Source organism: Meriones unguiculatus, chromosome 3, assembly GCF_030254825.1.
Source record: "Meriones unguiculatus strain TT.TT164.6M chromosome 3, Bangor_MerUng_6.1, whole genome shotgun sequence".
Lineage (NCBI taxonomy): Eukaryota > Metazoa > Chordata > Mammalia > Rodentia > Muridae > Meriones > Meriones unguiculatus.
In genome coordinates this window covers 97706786-97732585 of record NC_083351.1, presented here as the reverse complement: position 1 = coordinate 97732585, position 25800 = coordinate 97706786, and the positions used below count along the sequence as shown (strand labels likewise).

General features: G+C 39.7%; 1 long non-coding RNA gene across 2 annotated transcripts in view; it reads left to right on the top strand.

Annotated features, from left to right (window-relative positions):
• The window catches only part of LOC132653116 (uncharacterized), a 92015-nt gene extending 87088 nt beyond the window's left edge, over positions 1-4927 (top strand). The window contains exon 5 of one of the 2 annotated variants that reach the window (XR_009590828.1): positions 1102-4927. This is a non-coding gene — a long non-coding RNA (uncharacterized LOC132653116). The remainder of the gene's footprint in view (positions 1-1101) is intronic. The other variant, XR_009590827.1, reaches the window with a different exon arrangement.
• Positions 4928-25800: the final 20873 nt, after the last annotated feature.

Genomic DNA, 25800 nt, shown 5'->3' with positions numbered 1-25800 from the left:
GAAGGAGCTAAGAATTCTACATGTAGATCTGCAGGCAGCAGGAAGACAGAGTCGCCGGACCGGGCGTGGGCTTTTGAAACCTCACAGCCCAGCCGCAAAGCCCAGCACACCTCTTTCAACAAGGCCATGCTTCCTAACCTTTTCAAACAGTACTACTCCCTAAGCCTTTAAATATATGAATCTACGGGGCCATTCTTATGCAAACTACCACACTCTGCATTTTCAGGTGAGAAATCAGGGTCTGATCAGGGGTGTTTAACACTAACTTACGCTTTTTTAAAATTAGAGACATTAATGTTAGATGTAAGAAAGTAAAGCACCTGCTTTTGAGATCTGGGTGTGGAAGCAAAGAAGGAAGTGCTTGACATAGCCAATAAGCCCATTCATTCATTCACTCAGTAGAACAGACACAGCAAGACCTGATTATGTTAAAATGCTATACAGTTTAAGAAAGTCCATCAAATTTCCTTCCAAAGTGAACTTGGTAGATGTTTAGAGGCCATGTATTTATTTTCTTTTTGTATACTTAATGTCCTCAGTGAAGGGTCAGGTGGCCAGCATAGTTTTTCACAATTAATTTAATAATAATAATAATAAGATTATTTTCTACATAACATAATACTATCAACTACAGATATGTTTTAAACTCCAAGTAAGTGTAGTATATGCAATTGAGCAACACTCAAAATGGCCTTTTCTAATTTTTATTTTAAAAAAATGTGTTTTCATAATAAGGCTTAAATCCTCCTCTGTCATGTTTTAGTGCCGGCAGCACTAAAACTTGCAGATGTTCTGACTTGCCAGTCATGTGACAATTCCTTTAGTACAAGAACATTCACCAGTATCCACAGTTAAAACTCTGCTTCAACACTGAGCTAAAGTGAAACCAGAGATCATTCCAACACTCATGTTTAGACTCGAGCTTTGAAAGTGAACACTGAAACCTCATTAAAGGCAGGGAACCCAGATGCAAACAGCATGAGGTATGTCAACAGGATATGCCATGCAGCATACTTGGCTTATTTTTCTATTTAAACCTTATGATCGCTTAGTTATCAAACCACTTTCACCAGTTTAATACCTTCTCCTTCCATCATTTAGAGGTAGAATGCTGTAGTTGCTGACGGTGGAAGAGGATGCCTCATCCTCAGAGCTGACTTCCCAGCGGACTCCAGAGAAAGCCCCTCTTCACCATCTGCTTGTCCGCTTCCCAAGAACTGTGAGCATGAGAGGCAGGCCTCCAGCTACTGAATGGGACTAGCGGCCATTTCCTACGGTGCAGGAAGCTCGTGTCTGCCCCACAGCCCTCATACTGGATGCTCCTTACTGACTTCACCTCATCTCCAGATGCTCCTGTGGTCTCTATGTACAGACTTGTCTTGGCAAAGCATAGTTTGTGTCTTTATAAGAGAGCCTTCTGAAATTCTAGCTACAGTTAGAATCAATCAATAGATACCACACTTTCAAACCGGAAGCAAGTGAAAATTGCTCATCCTGGTTAATTACACATTTTCCTGATGCCGGTGCCCACACTCTATTTTGGGCATTGCGTGATTTACATGTTACTTTGAATATTTCTATAAGCCATGTATTTAAAACCAGACTAATAATGCAAAAAGATTTATATTAAGCTCGGAGCCTCTAACTTATGCACACGTAGTTAAATTCTTAGCACATACTGCCTCTAACAAAGCTTATGTTCTGAACGTTTTTATTTTTGAATATTAATAAGATAAAGCAGTGTGCTAAGTCTTAGCATGCATACAAAATCTATCTTGAGCAATCTGGAGTAATTTAAGAGAAACTGTCTTGCACATTTTGTAACTTTTTCAAAGTAGAGAAGCACTGCAGAAGAGAAGGGCCTTGGGTTTTCTCAGAGCAGTGGTTCCTGGCACCCCCCATGCTGCAAGCCTTTCACACAGTCCTGTGTTGGGATGACCCACAGCTGTAAAATTAGTTCATCGCTACTTCTCAACTGCAATTTTGCTACTGTTATGAATTGTAATGTAAATATTGGAAATGCAGGATATCTGCAGACCTGAGCGGTCACATCCCACAGGTTGAGAACCACCATCTCAGAGGCACACCAGCCATTGCTCCTTTGCTATATAGAAGCTTTCTGATCTGAGACAATCTATCTGTTCAGCAGTTACCTGTGATTTGTGAAGCATGTTCAAATTATTAATTATTGCAAAAGATTGTAATTTCTTTGGTGCTCTAAGCTCCTTTTTCAAAAATCAGTTGTCTTGCACATGTAGCCTTGGCTGTCCTGGACTTGCTTTGTAGACCAGGCTGGCCTCAAACTCAGAGATCTGCCTGCCTCTGCCTCCCCAGTGCTGGGAGCATGTGACACCGCTCCTGTCTGTGGCTTTACTTCTTTTACTTTCTTCTGTGGTCTTGTTCTACATATCTTGGTTTTTTGACAGTGCTACAGTTTTGTAGTATATTTTAGAGCCTGATGATCCAATAGCACTTGATTTGTTCATAATGCATTCCATTTAAAAACTGATTAAAAGGTTATAAAATAAGAATAGGCTTCAAAAATATGTGCAAAATGCATAGGAACAAAATTCTAAACTGTTGCTAAGGGATATCTATAAAATTTGAGTAAAAAACATCCTGTTTTTATATCACAAAATGTTACGTTATAGAAACCAGTTAATAATAATGGGTCCATGGAGCTGATGGGCTATCAGTAGCCGTACAAAGAATTGTCTCTACAGGAACAGGCTAAGGAATCTGCTAGCAAGTCAAACGTTATCAAACAATATGTTTCCAAAACTTAAGACAGGGCCTGGGCAGATGAGGACATGACTTTGACCCCTAGAATTCATGCTATTTTTTTTTAACTTTCCTATATGTGTACTGTATTCATATCATTTCTCCCCAAACTTCTATTCCTCCAACTCTTCCCACATCCCCTCCAAACCTTTTCAAGTTCATGTGTTCTTTTCCTTTAATTATTACTGTTTTGTATACACACACATGATAGGTAAATATAAATATAATATAGATATAAAATAAACATCCACAAGTATATGGCAGATGTAATAGATAGATAGATAGATAGATAGATAAGTAGATAGACAGAGATATTAAATAAATACAGAAATGCAATCTGCTGAGTCCATCTAGCACTGCTCATTTGTCCACATGTTAGGGCTGACCACTTGGTATGAGGTAACCAATTGGGAAGTTTATCCCTGAAGAAAATTGATTCTCTTTTAGCAGTTACTAATTGCCTATGGGCCCTATGGACTCACCCCGCCCCCATGAAAGCGTGCACTGGTAATCATAATATTGAAGAGGGAGACACAAACACATCCCAGGGGCTTTCTAGCCAGTCGACATGCTTGGTGAATTCCGAGTCAGTGAGAGATCCTCATGCATGCACTCACAGTACACATCCCACACCCATTCATACATACTCGATAGAACTGAAGACAGGACAGCTGGGACTGGAATATAGATTTTCAAATTTTTTTATTTATTACAATTTATTCACTTTGTATCCTAGCTGTAGCCTCCTCCCTTATCTTGTCCCAATCCTGTCCTCCCTCCCTCTTCTCCTGCCCCTTCTGCAGTCCACTCATAGAGGAGGTCCTCCTCTCCTTCTATCTGACCCTAGTCTATCAGGTTTCATCAGGACTGGCTGCATTATCTTCCTCTGTGGCCTGGTAGGGCTGCTCCCCACCCCACCCCCCGCCCGCCATCAGGGGGAGGTGATCAAAGAGCCAGTCACTGAGTTCATGTCAGAGACAGTCCCTATTTCCCTTACTATGGAACCCACTTGGACACTGAGCTGCCATGGGCTACATCTGTGCAGGGGTTCTAGGTTATCTCCATGAATAGTCCTTGGTTGAAGTATCAGTCTCAGAAAAGACCCCTGTGCCCTGACTTTTTGGTTCTGTTGCTCTCCTTGTGGAGCTCCTGTCCCCTCCAGGTCTTTCTATCTCCTCCTTCTTTCATAAGATTTCCTGAACTCTACTCGTAGTTTGGCTAGAGTCTCTGCATTGGCTTTCAGAGGACCTCTGTGGTAGGCTCCTGTCCTGTTTCCTGCTTTCTACATTTTCCGAGGTCTATCCTGCTTGCCTTTCTGAATGAGGATTGATCATCTTACCCACAGTTCTCCTTCTTGCTTAGCTTCTTTAGTAATCCAACTAAAAAATGGGGTACAGAACTAAACAGAATTCTCAATAGAGGAATATCAAATGGCAGAGAAACGCTTAAAGAAATGCTCAATGTCCTTAGTCATCAGGGAAATGCAAGTCAAAACAACCCTGAGATTTCACCTCACACCCATTAGAATGGCTAAGATCAAAAACTCAAGTGACAACACATGCTGAAGAGGATGTGGAGAAAGAGGAACCCTCTTTTATTGCTGGTGGGAATGTAAACTTGTATAACCACTTTGGAAATCAATCTGGCACTTTCTTAGACAGTTAGGAATAGTGCTACATCAAGATCCAGCTATCCTAGGCATATATCCAAAAGATGCTCAAGCATACAACAGGACATTTGCTCAACCATGTTTGTAATAGCCAGAACCTGAAAACAACCCAAATGTCCCTCAGTTGAGGAATGGATACAGAAATTGTGGTACATTTACACAATGGAACACTACTCAGCAATTCAAAGCAAAGAAATCATGAAATTTGCAGACAAATGGTGGGAACTAGAAAAGATCATCCTGACTGAGGTATCCCAGAAGCAGAAAGACACACATGGTATATACTCACTCATAAGTGGATATTGGACATATCATATAGGATAAACATACAAAAATCTGTACACCTACAGAAGCAAAGCAAGATAGAATATTGATTTTAAGCACATAATTGAAATGATAATGATTAAAACTATGTGGCATTTAAGTTCTTTTTGTGTGTGTGTGTGTTTTTTTTCTGATACAAGATTTCTGTGTGTAGCTGTGACTGTCCTTGAACTCATAGGGATCCACCTGCCTCTACCTCCCAAATGCTAGGATTAAAGGCATGCACCACCACCAGCAACTTATAAATTCTTACTCTGGCTGAGATAAAGAGAATCTGTTTTCTCTCCTCCCTTGAAGGACTGAAAAAGTGAAAACGTAGACAAGATAAGGAAAGACAGAATGTAGAGAGCACATTTTTAGACATCAAAGGACATCCTGTAGAGATACAAAATCAAGGGAGAAAAACCTTCCTAACTACCATCTAGAGAAAGGCTTTTAGGTCATGTTACAAGTGAAGGGTCTATGTAGCACTGGGGAGTGGAGTAAAGATCTGAAGACCAAGGAAAGTTCACAGAAGGTAGTGAGGAGGAGAGGCCAGCAGCCAGGGACTGCAGTGCCCAGAAGGTCCCCTCCAGTGTTCTGTGAAGTCAGTTTAGCACCTGCATGCGAATGAACACCCAAGGCTCAGAAAAGAACCTGCGCCCTCGCTGAAAGGAGACATGCTCGGCACTGACACTTTGGTGGAAAGGGAGGACACGCCCAATAACCGAAAGAGAAAACCTCTGGGCTCATGGGTTCTTTGATAGAATTCCCAGATCTTGTGCAAAAGTTTGCTGTGGACTGAATTATTATTTTCCTGCTTTCATGTCATCAATTGGTTTAAAAAAAAAAAAGTGCTGTGCTCTCCAAAGGTGCAAAAATATTTTCTAGAATGCATGTAAGGAAATCTCTCTTTTTCTTTTATTATTTTTCTTTTGTCATTGTTAACATTTTTGTTAGTTTTGAAAAGACCTGGCTTTCTGAATACTTCTAATTATAATTCAAATCCTTAAGGAGAAAGACAGATTAATTCTGCCACACTCTATCTCTGGCATAGTTTATAATTCACAGGGCTTCAGTTTATAAAGAGAATCTCTTTCACTCATAACATGCACGTTGACCATCTGCCTTCTATCCTCGTCCTCTTGCTTCCTTTTTCCCTTTCTACCTACGTTTTGTCTTCTCTTTCTTTACCTGGTCTCCCTGAATGTGTATATGTGTATTTGTGTGCACGTGTGTGTGTGTGTGTGTGTGTGTGTGTGTCTGTTTATAAATCTAAGATCCACAAATGAAAGAAAAAATATTTTTTCATTCAAAGTCTGGCCTACTTCAGTGATGATGATCTTAGGTTATATACATTCTCCAGAAAATGGTGTAAGTTCCTTATTTTTTTATGGCTGAATAAAACTTTATTGCTCATATATACACACATACTTATATATATCACATTTAATTTCTTCCTTTTGTAATATTTTTCCTTGACAATTTTGTACATGCAAACGTTTTATGCTTATTCTTTCCCTAACCTTCTCCTAACTCCATTTTACCACTATCAACTCCCCAATCCCTATTAATCCTTTCCCCCAGATTTATGACTTTTTATTTATTTTGTTATAAACCATTTACTTTACCCAGAGCCATCTGTGTGACTTTTGGGTTGGAACTACCCCCTAGGGCCTAGTGGTGTCACCAGTAGATACTAAACTGAAAGTAATCTTTCTATCCCTGTCTTTTGGAATATATACAATTTACCCTTGTTCATTCAAATGTTGATTTCTTTGCCCCAGTATCTGGTTTCTATCTAGACACTGCATTGTGATGTTTATTCTAATCATCACCTGTCTCAAGTTTTTATAAACATGTCATCATTTATTCTCTATATTGTCAATTGAACAACCAGCCTCAATGCTGTGCAATGGAGAGAATAGGGAAGGACATCCTGTTCCAGAGGGGAAGGGAAGAAGCAGGAGAGAGGAGCAGAGAATCCAAAGGAGAGATCTTGGAACTACATGGAGAGATGGACTGTACCTAAGATATGACTAAAAGCAAGTATAAAGAGTGAAATCTGAATGGTAGGAAACTATGTGGACTTGGAGGTTTAGGATGGAGTAATCATTGCCCCACATTGTACTCTAGGTTAATTAAATAAACCCCAGTCTCTGTGTGGTGATTTGGGTATACAGCTGGTTTAGGAATAACCACTGCTTAACTAAAAGATATATCAATAGTAAATATTAATACCCACAACAAGCTGGTTTAGGGCTATCCGTTGATCAAATAAAAGATAAATCAATAGTAAATATTAATAATCACAACAATCCCTCCTCTCTCCCTCCCTCCCTTTCTGCCTCTCTCCTTCCCTCCCTCCTTCCTTTCCTCCTTCCCTTCCTCCCTGAATCTGCTAACTGCAGCTAGTCTAGAAGGGAAGCAAATGGCAGCCTGACTCCCTCCTCTCTCAGTTTTGACTGCTGATGAGCACAATCTTGCAGACCCAGCACTGGCAGCTGTTGCTGCCCTGGGTCTCAGGATCTGTGTCTCACCCAGATTACTTTCCCAGCATCTTCACCCTACATCCTTTCTGTTGTCTCTTCCTGAGCCTTGTGGGAGGAGGGATGCATGTAGCCCACTTTCTTTTTCCATCAATCTATTGCTGGAGGTCAAGGTTAATTCTTTCCTTACCTTTGTGAGTAGTGCTGCAACGAATGTGTTGTGTGAGTGTCCCTCTCGCATCTTTTAAAGGAATCAACAGTTGTTTGGAGTGTAGTCAAAATTAACTACATAGATCTGTACATACGGCAAAGTGCCAGTGTAGTGAACATGAACTCATTCTCTCCTCTAAAGAGCAAAAGTGTTCAGAGAAAGGGATGCAAAATTTCAGATCTCGTCTCCACGATGCCAGACTCCCCAGAACCACAAAGGTGAGCGGCGTGCTGGGCACGCTGGAGATAAGGCTAACGAAGACAGCGGGTATCTTAGACACGACTGTCAGAGCAGCACGGCTGAGCATTCCTAGACAAAAACACCATTTAAAAACTGTTTTGAAGTAAAGAATCCTGTCTGGAAGGTAGGACTAAACATTCAAAATCCATTTCTTCCAGAGTAGCCTGTGTAAACTGTGGATGGACGCATGGGCCCTGGACAATGCCGTCCAAGCTAGAGAGCATGGTGGACACCTAGCCTCTGCCTTCCCCAGGCCTCCAGAAGCATCACGCATTGTCTCAGATGTTGGAACAACATGGTATCACCAGGATTTACAGAAGGAACAAGGTTACTAATTATTTCTTTTGTCCGCAAACTAGTTCTCACTTATTATCCTCCAGCATTGCATCTAAAAACTACAAAGAGTTTCCTGTGGTCAGTTATTAAGTGTAAGAACATTTTGTGATTCTCTGACTATATGGGAAATGCACTATAATTGCTTAAGTCGATTTTTAAATAACAAGAACAGCAGATGTTAATGAATGAAAACACAGTGGATTTCCAGAAAAATGAGGTAACATCTGGAAGAGCCTCAGGTTTATGCACAAGCTGCCCAGATGAAGGCATTGGGGAAGGCTGTAACTGTAGATTTCAAACTCTAGGTAATAATAGCATAATGCAGTAAGATAACATAACTCAATTTAACTGCGAATGTAAATTTACAATAGTAATTAGTTAGCAAACTTATTCACACAAACTTTTTACATTTATAATATTAACAACTACTTTACCATAATGATATGCCATCCTTTTCCCAACTGCAATAATTATACTGCTAATATTAACTATAATTTTCTGGGCAGATAATATATGAGTGCTATCTGATTCTTTACTTGATTCTTTGCAGAGTTAATGTTTAAAAAAAAATTGGCACTGCATATTGCCTGCACTCTGTAGGTGATTTGTGTAAGTCTTTGTGTATGGAAGTTTGGTGGAGTAGTTACAATGGCTTTTACCTTTCCTGTCACATTTCCCGTTAAAAGCCTATTCCCCATATCTTATAAAGCTTCAGATAGAGGAAGAAATTAGAACACCTTCCTACAGTACAATCTATGTGGCTGTCCTAAGTTCAGAGAAAGCACAGAGCCTAGCCTGTTTAGTGACCTCTTTAAGTATCAGACTGTGATAACAATCGAATGTGCCAGGCCTGGGCAGCAATGAATGCAAGAAAGATGCAGAAGTTAAAGAGGAGTTTGCTTCCTCAAAACTGGGATCTTTATCCAACCTACAGAGAAGGATTTCAAAAGTCTTTCTGGGCCATCAGCCTAAAGGTGACGATGCAGAAGACTGTAGCAATTTTCAAAACACATATAGGCTAATAGCTCCTGGAAAGAGAATCCCAAGTGTCCTTTTGTTTGATTTCAGTGACACCCAGTGGAACTCCATGTGGACAAAATGGAGGAAACTTTGAAAAACAACTTAAGGACCTGGAAGTTTAATAACAAGTTCTGCATTTTTTTTTTTTTTTTGTCTTTTCTAACAATGACTTTGGTACTATGTACAGGTCACTGTTTATGTGGCTGTGATCCTATAGAGATAAAAAAAAAAGACTTAAGGGGAGGGTTTATTCTGGCTCATCATCAGAAAAGACACACCCGTCATGGTGGGGAAAGCATGGAGACAAAGTGTGAGGTGACTGGACGCATCACATCCACTGTCAGGAACCAAAGTCGGGACAGAAAGTGTGTCTGGGCTAAATAAAACTGTAAGACCCACCTCTTGGATCCACTTCCATCAGGAAGCCCCACCTCAAAGCCTGGCCACAGCAGGAGACTGAGTAGTCAGACACAGGAGCCTGCCTATATGGGGCATTTCATATTCTAACTGCAATATACTACATAGTGAGTTCATGTAATAAATATATTTTGATGATTTATGCAAGTAAGATTAGTATAGGTTATTACAAGAATTGTTTAATAAAACATTCATATTTATACAGAAAAAGAAAGTTGTGTTTCAACTATTTTAAAGGATAGAGAAATTCTATAATTCCCTCAAATAGTCCATCAATCTCACCAGCAATTTAGGATACATACTACCTTGCCTTCCTAAAAAGGATGCTCAAATATTCTTCATTTCTCATGTCCTGGTCATGCTTTAATGCAAAGCCCTTTTGTTGACATGGTAAAGAGTTTGCAAGGAGCTTTTGGTTAAAAAGGATTATTTTTCTTTCAGAAGCTGCATGTGTCCAGATACTTCAGAGTTTTCAAATGTTTTTAATTCCTTTGTGGCCTAATTTAGCAACTACCTGACAGTATCTTTAGTATAAATACATTTTGTAAATAATATTAGACAGTTTTGGAACTTGGAAACATGTCTTTATTTTTAGTTTATTCCTAAAGGCATATTTCCCCTGAATTTCCAGGAACAAAATAAGACAAGATATGATGCTAGCAAAGAGGAAAAATGGTGTTATGGCAGGTGCCACAGTTCCTGGCTTCGTATAACTGGATATGATTGAGTGCAGTCAACAAAAGCATGCACATCTGATGAGCTGCCAATCGCAGCGTGTCTACAATCGCTCAGAAACTCTCCCAAAAGTTTATTTGAATGGATTCTTTACTAAGTTTTGTTCCATTTTCTAGGCAACTTTCACTCATGAAACCCAGATCACTTCTGATCCTGCCAGACATTTTTCTCGAATGAAGAACACTAGCCATATTCTTACTTGTGCCGTGGACATCTGGGGATGACATTCATTCTGTCGTGTAAACATCACAGACTTTTTCTTCCCAAGACCATCTATGAGCAGAAAGAACTCAGACCCATGACTTGATGGAAGAGGCACACTTAGAAGACTAAGTCATGCACCAAGAGCTGCCTCCAGGGTTCCTGTGGATACTGTTTGTGTGTAGTCTATCCACACCTTCCTTTATGCCTTCTAATCATCTCCAGATTATTTATAATCACTGTAAAGTCAGTGTCTCTGAAACAGTTGCTATCTGTTGTAACAATTATAGTCAAGGTCTGCACATGTTCTGGACAGATGCAATTCTGTAAAGATACTTATTCCATAGTTGGTTAAATCCAAAGATAATCCCTCTTGTGAAGGTTCAACTTCATAAAGGAAGGAGCCACTACCTCACAGAGGTTCTTGCACATAAGAGACAGTAGGAACTGAAATGTCAAAGAAAGTCTTAGGAAAAAAGGATGTACTGACACATGCCTGTTATCCCAGCACTTGGAGGATAGGTATCCAAGTCAGTCTGGGTGACACAGCAAGAGCCAGTCTAAAAACAAAAACGAAAAAGAAAATTACTTTAAAGAAAAACGCACAGAACTTTGTAAACATGAAGGATGAAATTAAAGAGTGTACAGATGGTGAAAGAACAGTTAAGACTAGAGAAGAGCAAGAACTCAGTAATGGACACAGAGGAAATGGAAGCCAGTGCTTTGCACACTTGCCCTCATCTCCATGGCACATGGAGGTAGTGACAGTCACCCCATAGCTAACGGAGAGTTAGCTGTGTGTTCACCACTCTAGCTTAATCTTTATTCAAGGGGAACATCTACCACACTAGCTAACTGATTTCTAACCCATGATTTCATGAAATTAAAATAATATAAGAAGTGTAAAGGACAGGGTTGGAGAGTCACATGGTCCTGACACCGTGTGTTGGTAACTGGGCCAGATCCCAAATCTGTAGGAAAAGTGACCATCTTCATAGTCTCTACCATTACAGAGACTATGGAGCACAAAGCCACAAGGTAATAAGAAGAAGAACAAGAGGGAACAATTATAGGAAGCCAGAGTGACAGAGACAGGCTTGTTTTATATATATCTCTCCATGAACACAGAAAAATGGTCAAAATCTGTGATAAATGTGAGCATTCCATCTCAAATTAATGAACTCCCTACTTTATAGAAACCTGTACTCCGCTTTCCTACTATGTAACATTCCACTCACATTCACAGTAAGAACTCAGCAGCGCACGGGATAATGTCACCCGAGGAAGACATGGATAAGACACAATGAACGTCAATAGAGGAATACAGGACCTGGGTGAGCAATCGCTGATCAGTGATGAGGGAACTGGGACAATACACTTGGCTAAGAACCTGTCCCTTGGCTCATTCAACTGACTTATCATCACCACCATGAGGCAAGGAACCCATTAACTTTGTTGTGTATTAGAAAATTCTTCTCACAGCTGTGAAACAGAATCACCAGTGAGTGGTGTTTCTGACCATTATTCTACATTTGTGGTTTATTTATTTACCCCAGATGACTCTGTCTCGGGCTAAAACTCCAAGTTAATAATGCATTTTTAAGCAAAAAATCTTTTCAGCAAAGTCAAAAGTATGGAAAAGATTTTAATCAAAATTTTATTTGGACTCAGTAGTCTTAGGCTTGTTTTGTTTTTTTTTTTAACATCATCACTCTAAGATTACATAGTTTGATTTTTCCTCAGTTAACATACATATTTCCAGTTATATTAGTAGATATTTGATAGCACAATATAAATAGTGGTATTTGAACTCCTGTCTCCTTGTTTAATGTTAACTTCTTATTAATTTGTTAACTAATTAATTAATTTGTTTCTTGCTCCCCAAGAGCATACTTCCCAAGACCTCACTGAGTCTTCGGTGATGAACTGCAGACTAGCAGATGCAAGGGCTTTCCAGAGAATAATTCAGAAAGAAGCCTTCATCAGAAAGCTTGTCTTCACGCCTTTCCTGGAACTATATGTCCATCATCATCAGTGTTTCAGCAAGATTCCCAACTCAGGATCTCATCTACAGAGAAAAATAGGGAGAAAACTCTCATCCTTCCTCCAGGGCGAGGCATAATTCACTCTACCTGGGACACGTCCATTATCCATGTATTACAATCCAGTTTCCCAGAGGACGGCCTTGGATACTGAGCAATTGGCTTAGGGAAGTAGCACATATCCTGGTACCATGAGTCTTCTATGGACCCACACTCTGGATTGGGGAGTTGATGGCCAGCAGCATCCTCTACCGTTTCCTCCCTGACAGCCCGCATCTACCGTTGCGGCTGAACACGACACTGATAGGCTCAGGTGCTTACACCTTGGCAGCCCTTCCCCAATCAGGGAGCCTATAAGTCCTAGAATAAAATTAGGACACTGAGACAACTACTATGGGTACCGTCAGCTGCTCCCACTGCTCCTTTACTTCTGGGTAGCCAGGATATCATGTACTTTTGTTCTCCTTTACTTTTACCTTAGTCATCAGCCTTTAAGTTAAGTTAGTAGAACTGAGACAAGAAAAGTGAATGATACAATGTCAAAGAAGGCTCCTCACATCTTCCAGGGCAAAAATGAAGCTCTGGCAGATAGTTAACATTTGTAACCAGTTTCACGTTCTTTTTCCTTAGAAAACAGTCAAATTGAAATGCTGATAGCATGTAAGAATTTGCTGTCTCTGCTCACCTTGATCCTCATTTTTTCAGCATTGTGCCTAGTGTGTGTGGACCACTATCATAAACTGGGAAACCAGGAGGGCTAAGCATTGGTGAGGAGGCCACCGTGGACCTGACCTTAACCATGTGAGCATTTATCAATCAGGGTCCTGGCTGATAATGTGGCCATCACTCTCACTGAATGACTTTTTAATCATTTGTTACAACAGTACTACCAAAGGCATATTTGGATGCAGTCATTCATGTGAACACCTAAAATGTAATGATAACTTTCTTTACAAAAAGGGGGAACTGTAGAGAGCTGCGGAATGCTATGCCTTAAAGATGGAGCTGGTTTCCGCCTTCCACCTTCCCGATGGTGAGTGCTCTCTGTCACGAACAACTCCACATTTGGCTAAGGCCGAGGATCTGGCTTGCTTCCATGTAGGTGGACCTATCTGCATTTCCCCCGTGGCATGCCTGGGTTGGCTACCCAGAGGCTATTTAAGCTGTGGGCTGGCTTTCCCCGGGGTCCGAGGATTGTTCAATGTTCCTGAATAAACTGCATTGAAAAAAAAAAAAGGAATTCTGTCTAAACCTGTATTCCTCAAATGTTGATTGATTAGGGCCTTTCTGCTGTGTTTGGATATGTACTTAGGTCTTATGTAAGCTAAACAAACACTCTACCACTAAGCTCCATTCCTAGTTGTCAATGAAAAATAAAAGATAAAAATGAGTTTACAAATTCTTCTGAATTCATTACAGCTCTCTGATGTTAACACTTAGAATGTGCTTAGTGATGTGATCATTAATCTCATGTGCCTTAAAAAATCATACAACTCTAATGGACATGTTAACATGGGAGGGGGAAATCTCCCAGAGCCTACATCATACAAAGAACTGTAGACATTTAACAGCTGCCAAGAGAGGAAGAGTTAGTCTTCTCCAGAGATGAGCCCCCAACCAGTTATCAAATACAAAGGTGTCAACCCAGAAATCATACACATACAAACAATGCTAAAGGGACTCATCTGTGTGTGTGTGTGTGTGTGTGTGTGTGTGTGTGTGTGTGTGTTTTACAATAATAACCAAAGAAAGAGAGGCTGTGAATTTGAGAGAGAGCAAGTGAGGAATGAGAGTGGTGTAAGGGAAAAGATAGGGGAAAGGTTGGAAGAATGACAAGAAAATTATATAATTTTATTTTAATTAAAACAAGAATTACTAAGAAAAACAAAGTAAAATACAAATAATATAAAGAGTTTTATCATGTAATTGAACTGTTACATTAAAAACCACCCAGGATTAAAAGGGATATTATAGAAATCACATGCCACCAGCAATGGGACAGTACATTGTTTTCGTTGTAATTAATAAAAAAGTGGCTTTTGCTCTTTTTATAGTGATAAACATTCACCATTAATTTCTCCAGATTGAGCTCCAAGAATGTTGCTATAAGAACTCACCTAACCCCAACCCCAAACCTAATCCTAACCCTAACCCTAACCCTAACCATAACCATAACCATAACCATAACTGCAACCCTCCTGGTGGTAGAGAGATTGTGCTGGCTCTTTCTCTTCTGCTTCAGGCCATCAACACAAATACAAAAGAACTTCAGCTTTGCTTATGCAGGCTAGCCTGGTTCCCAGTAGGCTGAGAAAATACTTGATAAACAAGGAAAGCTTCTATTGGAATAATTATCATTTCCCCAATTCCTGCTCAGTTTTTGGCAGTTCATACAGAGCAGGAAGTGGCGCACTATCTTTTTTTATAATATAATCACACCATTTCTTCCTTCCCTTTTCTCCCTCAATCCCTCCAATATACTCTCTTTGCTTTCTTTTAAATCCATGACCTCTTTTTCATGAACTGTTGCTTTGTTATACTTTGAGCAAGACTGCAGAGCTAATCTGTTCAAGCGTCTTATTGCTTACAGGTTGTCCTAAGTTATCAGCCATATTTCATTCAGTCTTGTAGTGTTGCCCTAGAAAGCGGACTGAAGGCAGAAGTCAACATAGAAGGAATTACTTCTTCCTCTATTGCTTCTTTCTCTAGATTGTACTGCGGTATGGTGACAGAATTGAGCAAGAAATTGTATCATGTATTCTCAACCCTTAAATGTTTACTGCCTAGTCCTAGTGATACTTCAGACTAAGGTTATATTATAACAATGATGTGAATTACTGCCACCACAACATCAAGGTGAGGGATGGTCACAGAGACATCTTCTATTTCACTGAATCTTCCACAATATAACTCTTGTTTTTGGAGGTCAGTAATTATTTCTTTTCTGATTCATTACCGTACACATGTATAAAAGTAACTTTTATTTTCCTGGTTCAGTTATTGTCTGGGAAGTTTATTGCTTCTGTCTGCTAACTTAGGCCTAGTTCTGGAAGCTTCTAGCTTCCATACAGTCTAACCTAGGCCTAGAATATTTTCAGCCTCTGAGAGTTACTGATTAATAAGCTCACTGTTTCTTGTTCTTACTGAGCTCTGGGCTGGCTGGTTCAGTTCAGATTTTCTGGCTCAAACTCCTCTCCCAGATCATTTATTCAATCTGGCTTTTCTCTTGTTCTTCAGCTGGTTCTGCCTTCATCTGTGTCTAGCTTGTTCTCTCATTCAACCTCTCTCCTAATACTCTCCCTATAAAAAAAAATCATCCTCACCCCCTGCATTGCCCCTTCTCTTTCCTTTCTTCTCCTGAGAGTTGACGTATCCTATTCTGTCAAGTCTTCCTCTGACTCATCACTGTTTCTGTCACTCAATTAGACTTCACTTTCAAACATGGGTGCTTCTGTCTATAAATGATCTTTATGTTCATTGTTTGGGATTAAAGCTGTGTATACCTGGAATTAAGCTTATCTTTACTTGAAACTAGTTCTCTACCAGGCTGGCCTTGATCTGCTTGCCTCTGTCTCCTAGGTTAAAGGCATATTTTTATTAAGGTCTTTGGGTGTTATCTCTTGTCATAGCAGCCATGTTCTAAATTAAGATTCCTCTACAACTTTCCCCTTTCTGCTTAAGCTAAAAATTATACACAGCTGAAGGTTTACAATAGAAACAATTATCAATCCGACAAACTTAACAGCCCAAATGTCCTTATGAAGGTCCTGTTAGCCATTCATGTGATGATCCTCCAGTACGGATCTGTCCTTCAGCAACAGTTCATTTCAGCATCAAGGTTTTCCAGTCTGCCAGTCTGATGACCCATCTGCCCCTCTTCAGATGGTTTGTTAAGCTGTCTCCATGCAGGAGGATATGCTTTCTTTCTCTCTTCCTTGAGTCATGCCTTTCCTGTGGAAGCTTCTCTCTCCTCTCTCTCTCTCTCTCTCTCTCTCTCTCTCTCTCGCTCTCTCTCCCCACAGGGTATATGTGTAAACCACAAGATAAGACCCAGTGAACACGTCAGTATTCAGTATTAGCGTTGCAATCAAATCAAAGATGAAGCGTAGAAACTCTGAATGTGCTTGTATTTTAAAACCATTGATTGGCCTAAGCTAAGCTGTTTTTAGAGCAATGAGATGATTTTCCCACACATTTACAGCAAAAGCTTGAGTCAATGAAAGAAAAATAATTTGATTACAATTAATGTTCAGTATATAATCATATATTTGTGCCTATTATAGTTGTGTTCATTGCCTAATTTTTAGATTCACAAAATATTTTAAATTTATGTTGTAGGGCTGGAGAGATGACTCAGAGGTTAAGAGCACTGGTTGCTCTTCCAAAGATCCTGAGTTCAATTCCCAGCAGCCACCAATAAATAAAAAAACTCTTCAAAAATTTTTTATGTTGTAATTTAAAAAAAAAAAAGTTTATGTGGTTTCCATTGCATACAACTGAATGGCTTGATGATTCTGGACCAACACAACAGTACATTGAAAGCAGATAACTTTGTAAAACATACAGACAAGAAAAGAGTAAAAGAAATGTCTTCTTGCCATAAACACACACACAAATATGATCTTACAGGAACATTAAAAGATACTATGTTTGGTTTTGTTTCTTTTCTTTTTTCTTTTTTTATTATATATACATGTGCCTATGTATATATGTATTGGTTTTCAAGACCGGGTTTCTCTATGTAGCCTTGGCTATCCTAGACTCACTTTGTAGACCAACCTGGCCTCAAACTCAGAGAGATCCTCTTGTATTACAGGCCTGTGCCACCATGCCTTGCCCTGGACCAGCAGGGCTTCAACGGGGTTCCTAAGGGAGGAGAGTGGAAGGAATTGGGGAGGGGAACAAGAAGCACAAGGAAGAAAGCCAAGTCTGTCTGATCAAGGCTTCATTTATTAGAAATTTTTACCCAACTTATATAGGGAGAAGGCAGAAAAAGGGGGAAGGTAATTAGCTGCTGCAGGAAACAGGAAGAGTGCTTTCATGTGTTAAATAGGGTGCCTGCAAGATACAATATGGATGTTTTATGCTCTAACAAAGGAATGTCCTCACAGTCTCTCACCCATGAGTTAGGGTCCTAGATAACTTTCACTAAATAGCTTTAGGTCTCCACTAAATGACCTTTGCTCACTATTTGGCTTTGGCCTAGCAAACACATTTTGTCTCCACTAGATAGCTTTGACTCACTAATTGACTAACGCTTCTGTAGATAGCTTTGGCTCCACTAGATAGCTTTGACTTTGGCTTCAGTAGATAGCTTTGGCTCCCAGCAATGCCTGGCTGATAGTATGGTTTTGTTTTGTTTTCTTTTCTTTTTTCATTTTTTATTTAATTCTTATTTTTTATAATTTATTCATTTTATGTTCCCATTGTAGCCCCCTCCCTCATTTCCTCCTGGTCTCAACCTCCCTTTCTCTCTCCCCTTATCCTCTTCCCCTAGTCCCTCTTTCAGGGAGTCCTCCTCCCCTACCATCTGACCCTGTTTTATCAAGTCTCATCAGGACTGCTTGGATCCTCTTCCTCTGTGTTCTGGCAAGGCTGTATTGCCAGAGGGAAGTATTCAAAGAGTAGACAGCTGAGTTCATGACAGAGACAGCCCCTGTTCCCCACGTGGGGATCCACATAGAGACTGAGATGTCTATGAGCTACACCTGAGCAGGGGACCTAGGTCCTCTCCATGCATGGTCCTTGGTTGGTGCATAAGTCTTTTCAGAACCCCCTGAACCCAGATTCTTTGGCTTTGTTGGTCTCTTTGTGGATCTCCTATCCTCTTTGGGTCCTTCTATTCCCTCCCCCTTTCCATAAGACTCCTGCACTCTGCCCAAAATTTGGCTGTTGAGTGTCAGCAGCTGCTTCAATTCCATGTCTAGTGGAGCTTTTCAGAGGACCTCTATGGTAGGCTCCCATCCTGTTCCCTCTCTTCTACTGCTTCTGGTGTCTATCCTGTTTGCCATTCTGAATGAGACTGAAGCATCCTCCCTAGGGTTCTCCTTGTTGTTAAGCTTCTTTAGGTCTGTAGATTTTAGTGTGGTTATCCTGTATTATATGGCTAATATCCACTTATAAGTGAGTAAATATCATGCATGATCTTCTGCATCTGGTTTACCTCACTCAGGATGATCTTTTCTAGTTCCAGCCATCTGCCTAAAAAATAATGATTTCCTTGTTTTTAATAGCTAAGTAGTATTCCATTGTGTAAATGTGCTACAATTTCTGTATCCATTTTTCCTATGAGGGACATCCAGGTTGTTTCCAGATTCTGGCTGTTATGAATAAAACTGCAATGAACATAGTTGAGTAAATGCCCATGCTGAATGGTGGGACATCTTTCAGGTATATGCCCAAGAATGGTATAGCTGGATCTTGAAGTAGTGCTATTTTTATTTTTCTGAGAAAGTGCCAGATTGATTTCCAAAGTGGTTGTACAAGTTTGCACTCCCACCAGCAATGAAGCAAAGGTTTCCCTTTCTTTACATCCCCTTCAGCATGTGTTGTCACTTGAGTTTTTGATCTTAGCCATTTTGATAAATATCAGATGGAATCTCAGAGTCATTTAATGATTTTTTAATATAGATCTTCAATTTGGGTTTTCACAAAATATGGGTGTCTTCATGAGTTTAAACTACATTGCTCATAGCATAAAGGGCTTTGCATGAGATATCAAAATTTAAAAGATGTCTCATTTCTTCATATGTGTATTCCTTACCAGGCGACAAAAGATAACAATGCAGCCACTCCTGATGAGAGCTGATAGACTAAGATCAGAAGTAAGGACAGGAGGACCTCCCCTATCAGTGGACTTGGGGAGGGACATGTGTGAAGAAGGAGGAGTGAGGGTGGGATCGGGAGGTGAGGAGGATGGGACTTATGGGGGAATACAAAGTGAATAAAGTGTAATTAATAAAAAAATATTTTTAAAAAGATGTCTCATTTCTTCATATGTGTATTCCTAATTCCCATGAGCACTGAGAGTCACTTGCCGCTTTGTGATATTCTGTATTCTAAGGGAACAGACTGATACAACTGACATTAAAGGGGATGAATTACCCCTAGCAGTGGACTTGGAAAGGGGCAGAGAGGAGATGAGGGAGGGAGGGTGGGATTGAGAGGGAATGAAGGAGAGGGCTATGGCTGGGATACAAAGTAAATATCCTGTGGTTAACATAAACAAATAAAAATTAATTTTAAAAGGGGGATGAATTAGAATAACCTAAAGGATATAGTCTGGGAAGTCTAGCAATGTCTGCCTCACAACACAAAGGCTGAGAATCCAGTAGTTCTTCAGTCCACAAGGCTGGATATCTTCACTCACTATCTGGTGCTGGAGGTGCTGAAGGATTCCTGGAAGAGCTGCTGAGCTTCAGTCTATATTGGAAACCTAGCTTGATTAATACTGGATAGCTATACTTGCCAGTGCGAGTGAAGGCAAGCAGGTGAAAAGCAAAGCTACTTTCTTCCAGGTCTTTCTGTGTGGGCTGCCAGTAGAAGTTGTGCTCCAGATTTAGGTTGCATTTTCCCACCTCAAAGCATAAAATCAAGAAAATTCCTCACAGGCATTCCCAGCAAGTTCGGTTTTAGTTTATTACAGGTATAGTCAAATTGACAACCAAGATTATGCATCACATACAGAAGGCAAGATCTCAACTAGAGATTGTTTTCTACTTACTACACTGGTTGCTCTTGCAGAAGACCAAAGTCCTGTTCCCAGAACCCATCTCAGGCAGCTCACAACTACCTGTAACCATAGATCCAAGGAATCTGACACCCTCTCTTGTCCTCTGAGAGAACCTGCACACACACAATGTGTGTGTGTCTGGAAATTAAAAATAGTAATAAAAAAGAAGGCAAGTTCTTCTGCAACTACATCTCTGTCAAGCTTATCCATCTCTCACCCATTCATCATGGTTGTATTGTTAAGTTCTAGACCTCACACTGGTTCTAAGCCTTTTATCATTTTACTAAATGACCACTAAAATTTATTTTGCTCTAATGGCCATCTATTGTACTACCATTGGGAAAGAAGTTATTTATTTATATCCTCAACAGAATACAAGGAATTATAAGAAAAAATTCAGGTGTGATGATCAGACAAGTGTGAAACTCTCAAATTGGCTGTCTTAATTCTCTAGTGGAAAGAAAGATGAGATAAATACAGACCCAAAAAAATCACTTGTTCACATCTTGCATTCATTTGTTAAATTTTCCTAGTTCTAAGAGCTTGAAATGAGGATAGTTTTTCTGAAGCACTACACTGTGGCTAGTCTAACTCTAAGGATTTCTTTCACGGTTGCATTCCACACTACCAAATCTACTCTCTACCCAGGTAAATCACATATTCCATCTTATTGTCTCTTAACAAAAACAAATTTTCTAGTTAGAAGGTTCACTGGTAGCTTAAAATTTCCCCCCCATTTTATTTCTAAAAATACCCAATCCTTCTGAGTTATATATACAAACAGGTGTTTATTCCTATGCCTTTTGTCTTTAATTTGAGTAGATAATAAGAATCAGTTTACTTTGAAGTTCTCCTGAAAATTATGTCAAAGTAGTTCAACAAAACCCAGTGAGTGCTATTCATATTTGAGGACAATAGTAATGGTTCCAAACTCTTGAAATGATGGAAAGTTTCATTTCCACACCAAAGATAACAGCAGTTGCTTGTATAATATGATGGATCTGAGCTGTACTTCAAAAGGAAAAAGTGAATGGGCCAATGTTCTTTCCAAGGTTGGTCTGGCTACTTCTAGACTGAAAGCCATGACATTCTTACATTAGTTACCTACCGGTCTCCATAGTCTAATAGACTCCCAATAAAAGCTGTAGCTGCTCACCTAGTGTTTGGTGAGCCCGATATTTTTTTGTCTGGCATTTCCTAACAGTTCAATAGAGTGTGGATTGCAGGTACTTCTGCTGTTTCATTTAATTAGCAGGGGAGGGAGCTGTGAGGAAGAGGAAGCTGTTTCAATGCAACATTGCAAACACAGGATTCCAGCAATGTAGCCTTTCCATGTAAGGAGAGGCTCATAGTTATAAACTTAGGTATACTTCTTGAGTCTTGACCATGGCAGTTACAACAGTGCCATCTGCAAGCTTTGTCAGAAAACTCCAGATGATTCACAACCCCAGAGTTGTCTCCTCTAGATATAGCTTCAGTTAGAGATGTCATCATTCTGACATATCCATTCATTCTCAGTGCCAATGATATACTTCTAAATGTCCTTATTTGAGGATGTGAAAAAGTGGTCTTCAGTCACCTCTTCTGGGCCTTCTGAGTCATCATCTTTGGGTAAATAGGAGGAATTTGAGGATGCTTCTAACTTCCTATGTCAGTAATGAGAAAGTTTCTACCCCATACCCTTTGCTCTCTTCATCTTCTTCTACTTCAGTGTTTATAAAACTCCTGGAGTCTTTTGTTAGGGTATTTTGAGTGTGAAGTGAACCTAATGTCTGCACTAACACATGTAACTTACTATCCCTGCAGTGATGTACCTGGCTTTGAGGGAAAATCAACAATGGGCACACCTTCTTGATTTAGTTTCCAGCTTGGCTACTGGAAGAACAATGAGGAGCTTCAGCCTTTCATTTATGGCTCATTGCTTTTCTAGCCCATTCCTGTACCTGACAGCATGGATTTCTCAGGTCAACAGAGTTGCACCCACCTTCTACACTGTTCTCTTCTCTGGTAAGTACATCCTCTTCTGGTTTCACGTTCAGAACTAAGTACCCAATGAATTCCACATAGCTTCACGTAAACAGAAAACCTTTCACTCCATTGCCCCTGAGGGACCCTAGATGTTATCCTCAGAGGCTACCATTAAGGAATTTTCTCACAAACACAGAGAAAACTAAAAATATAAAAAGAAAAGACAGGAAAATCAGGTACTACCCACTCTCTTCAAAAGGTTGTGAAACTCTAATGAAGTTTCATGAGCAAATAACAGTAGAAGAGAAAGCATTCAAATGCAGAGAGGCATGTGACCACTCCAAATAAATCACTGGCTAAAACCATGGCACCTGTAGAGGTTTTAGGACACCAGCAGCATCTCAGGATTGGCAAGGGTTTCTCAAAGGCGGGACAAACAATGATCTATGAAGGGCAATAATTAATTGAACTTCATCAAACTGGGTGAAAGTATTTCTTTTTTTAATTAAATTTTTATTTTTTATATTAATTACAGTTTATTTACTTTGTATCCCACTATAGCCCTTCCCTCACTCCCTCTCAATCACACTCTCCCTCCCTCATCTTCTCCCTGCCCCTCTTTAAGTCCACTGATAGGGGAGACCCTCCTCACCTTCCATCTGACCCAAACTTAACAGGTCTCATCAGGACTGGCTGCAGTGTCCTCCTCTGTGGCCTGGCAAGGCTGCTCCTCCCTCCGGGGGGGGGGGGTACTGTCAAAGAGCTCACCACTGAGTTCATGTCAGAGACAGTCCCTGTTCCCCTTACTAGAGAACCTATTTGGATACTGAGCTGCCATGACTACATCTGAGCAGGGGTTCGAGGTTATATCCATATATGGTCCATGATTGGAGAATCAGTCTCAGAAAAGACCCCTGTGCTCAGATTTTTTGGTTCTGTTGCTCTCCATGTAGAGCTCCTGTCCTCTCTGGATCTTACTAACTCCCCATTCTTTCATATGATTCCCTGCACTCTGCCCAAGGTTTGGTTATGAATCTTAGCATCTGCTTTGATACTCTGCTAGGTAGAGTCTTTCAGAGGCCCTCTATGGTAGACTCCTGTCCTGTTTCTTGTTTTCCCATATTTCCAATGTCCATCCCATTTGTCTTTCTGAGTGAGGATTGAACATCTTACCCCAGGTCCTCCTTCTTGTTTATCTTCTTTAGGTATACAGATTTTAGTATGTTTATCCTATCTTTTAGGTCTAGTATCCATTTATAAGTGAGTATATACCATGTGTGTCATGAAAGTGTTTCTAAATCACATATCTGATAAAGAGTTCATAGCCATCAAATACAAAGTAGTGTGGCAATTCAATAATGCAAAAGGAAATTAAAAGTGGATAAAAGACCTAAGTTCACTATGGAGATGAAAACACCATGAGTTATTAAGAAATACACATTATATCTGCAACATGACACCAACACAAGTTTTCCCCCTATAACACCATTACTGTTAATTATAAGAAAATAAACTACTAAAAATTGCCAAAGATACAGAAAGGCTACATTCATTATAGTTCTTAATCCTCATGGGAAACATTTAAAATACAAATAAAACTTTTCATGTGCAGAAATGCACACTTCACTCCAAACAATTTTGTGCCAAACATATTTCACTTTTCAGGTTTGTTGTTGGCATTACAGAACAATATTTTTGAACAGCCAGGCAGCTCTTCAGAATTCTAAGATCTGTTTATAAAAGTATGTCAGTAGACTCTTTGTGATGCCCCAAGTTCAAATCTTAGTACTACTGTAGAGGAATTTTAATCCAGCAGCATACCTGCTCTGATCATGTCTAAAAACCTTCTAGGTCACAAGCCCTTAGCACATATCTTTAATCCCAAACAATGAAGGTAACGTTAGTTTATAGAAGGAAGTGCCCATGTTTGAATGTGATGACTAATTGAGAGTCATACAAAGTGACTAATCAAAGAAAGATTTAACAGAATAGGATATGCCCAACTTTCAGGAGAAAAGAGAGGAAAGAGGCAACTTGAATCAGCAGAGAGAGACAGACATAGACACACAGACACACACAGAGACAGAGACAGAAAGAGGAAGTTTTAGCTGGGCACTTGTACAGGGACAGGTTGCAGACAGAGAACAAGCTAGACACAGGTGAGGAGAGAATAGCCAGAGAATGAGATGGAGCCAGAAGATTAGAAAAGATTGCTAAAGTTAGTTTGAGGTAAAGCAAAGAAATTCAGTTAGAAGTTGAGAGAAGCCAGTTTGAATCAGTCAGCTTAGAAATGAGTTTGAACAAGAAGAGCTGAGTTGAACCAGCCAGCCAGAGTTCAGAAAGAGTTATAAAGGGTGAGCTTATTCAAAGTCAGCCATACAGGCTGAAAACATTCTAGGCATATATTAGATTGTATGGAGGCTAGAAGTTTCTAGGACTAGTCCTAAGTTAACAGACAAAGGCAATAAGTATCCAAGACAACAATTAATTCTGGCAAATAAAAGATACCTTTACATACCACAGAAACCAAAATCAAAACCAACATGAAGAACCCAGAAGCCAGCCTGGTATGGTTGTTTGGATTGTCTTTGCAGTATAGTTTGTTTCAGTCTGTTTTGTCCTCATGCATTGTGTCTCATTGTCTTTTGCACTTTCTAGAAAATAAATGCAAACAAAGATTGCTTTCCTGTACTCACATAAAATACAATTTAAATTCCATATAATTGAATTTTTGAGTTCTTATAACTTAAAGGCAAATTTTATTTTAATAAAAGTCTGGTGTTTTTATGTGAGTTCTATCATAAGGATAAAGTCTTATAAATTAGAATATTTTGATATGTTTATAAAGAATAGTAATTCATTCATTATAATGTGATGATTAGTGAGAATGAGTGGCTTGAGCATTCCTGCCTTTTATTTTTATGAATGCTTCATAAGAAGATGTTTGTTCAGGGCTGGAGAGACAGATCCATGGTTAGGAGCATTTGTTGTTCTTGCACAGTACCTATATTTGCTTCCTATCACTTAAATAGTGCCTTACAAGCATCTGCAATTCCAGTTGCAGGGGATCAGACACCAGGTACCCTCTTTGGACTTCTGCAGGCAACAAGCACTCAAGCGGTGCACATACATACATCAGGCAAAATACTCGTACTCATAAAAAGTTTTTTTTAATGATGCTATAATATAGATTACTGTTATACGCTCATCTTTCTCTTACAATTACAAACCAGGTCTTTATCTGCCTTTTGCTGGTGTTTAATAGTGATGCAAAGCTCTCTTTGGGATGCTCATGTCTTTTATTTGCTTTCAAGGAGCTCAGAAATCAATGAATTGCTTTTACTGTATTTTATGATTCATAAACTTATTTATGGAGATCATTAAATAAGCATGCCAAGACATTGCATATGACACAGTTGGTCTGAATGAGATATAAATGTCTTCACTGGATAAGGAAATATTCTCACAACAAATGGAAATGTTTGTGAACGTCACTGTACACAGTAGCTTGTTTTGGTGTTTTTACACATGCATTATGTCATTTATTTCTCACAACACACTACTGGGGAGATACTATCACTCTGCCTTCCAGGTGATGAATCAATGCTCAGAGACCTAAAGTAATGCAGCCAAGTGGGGCCTGGAGTGAACATTGT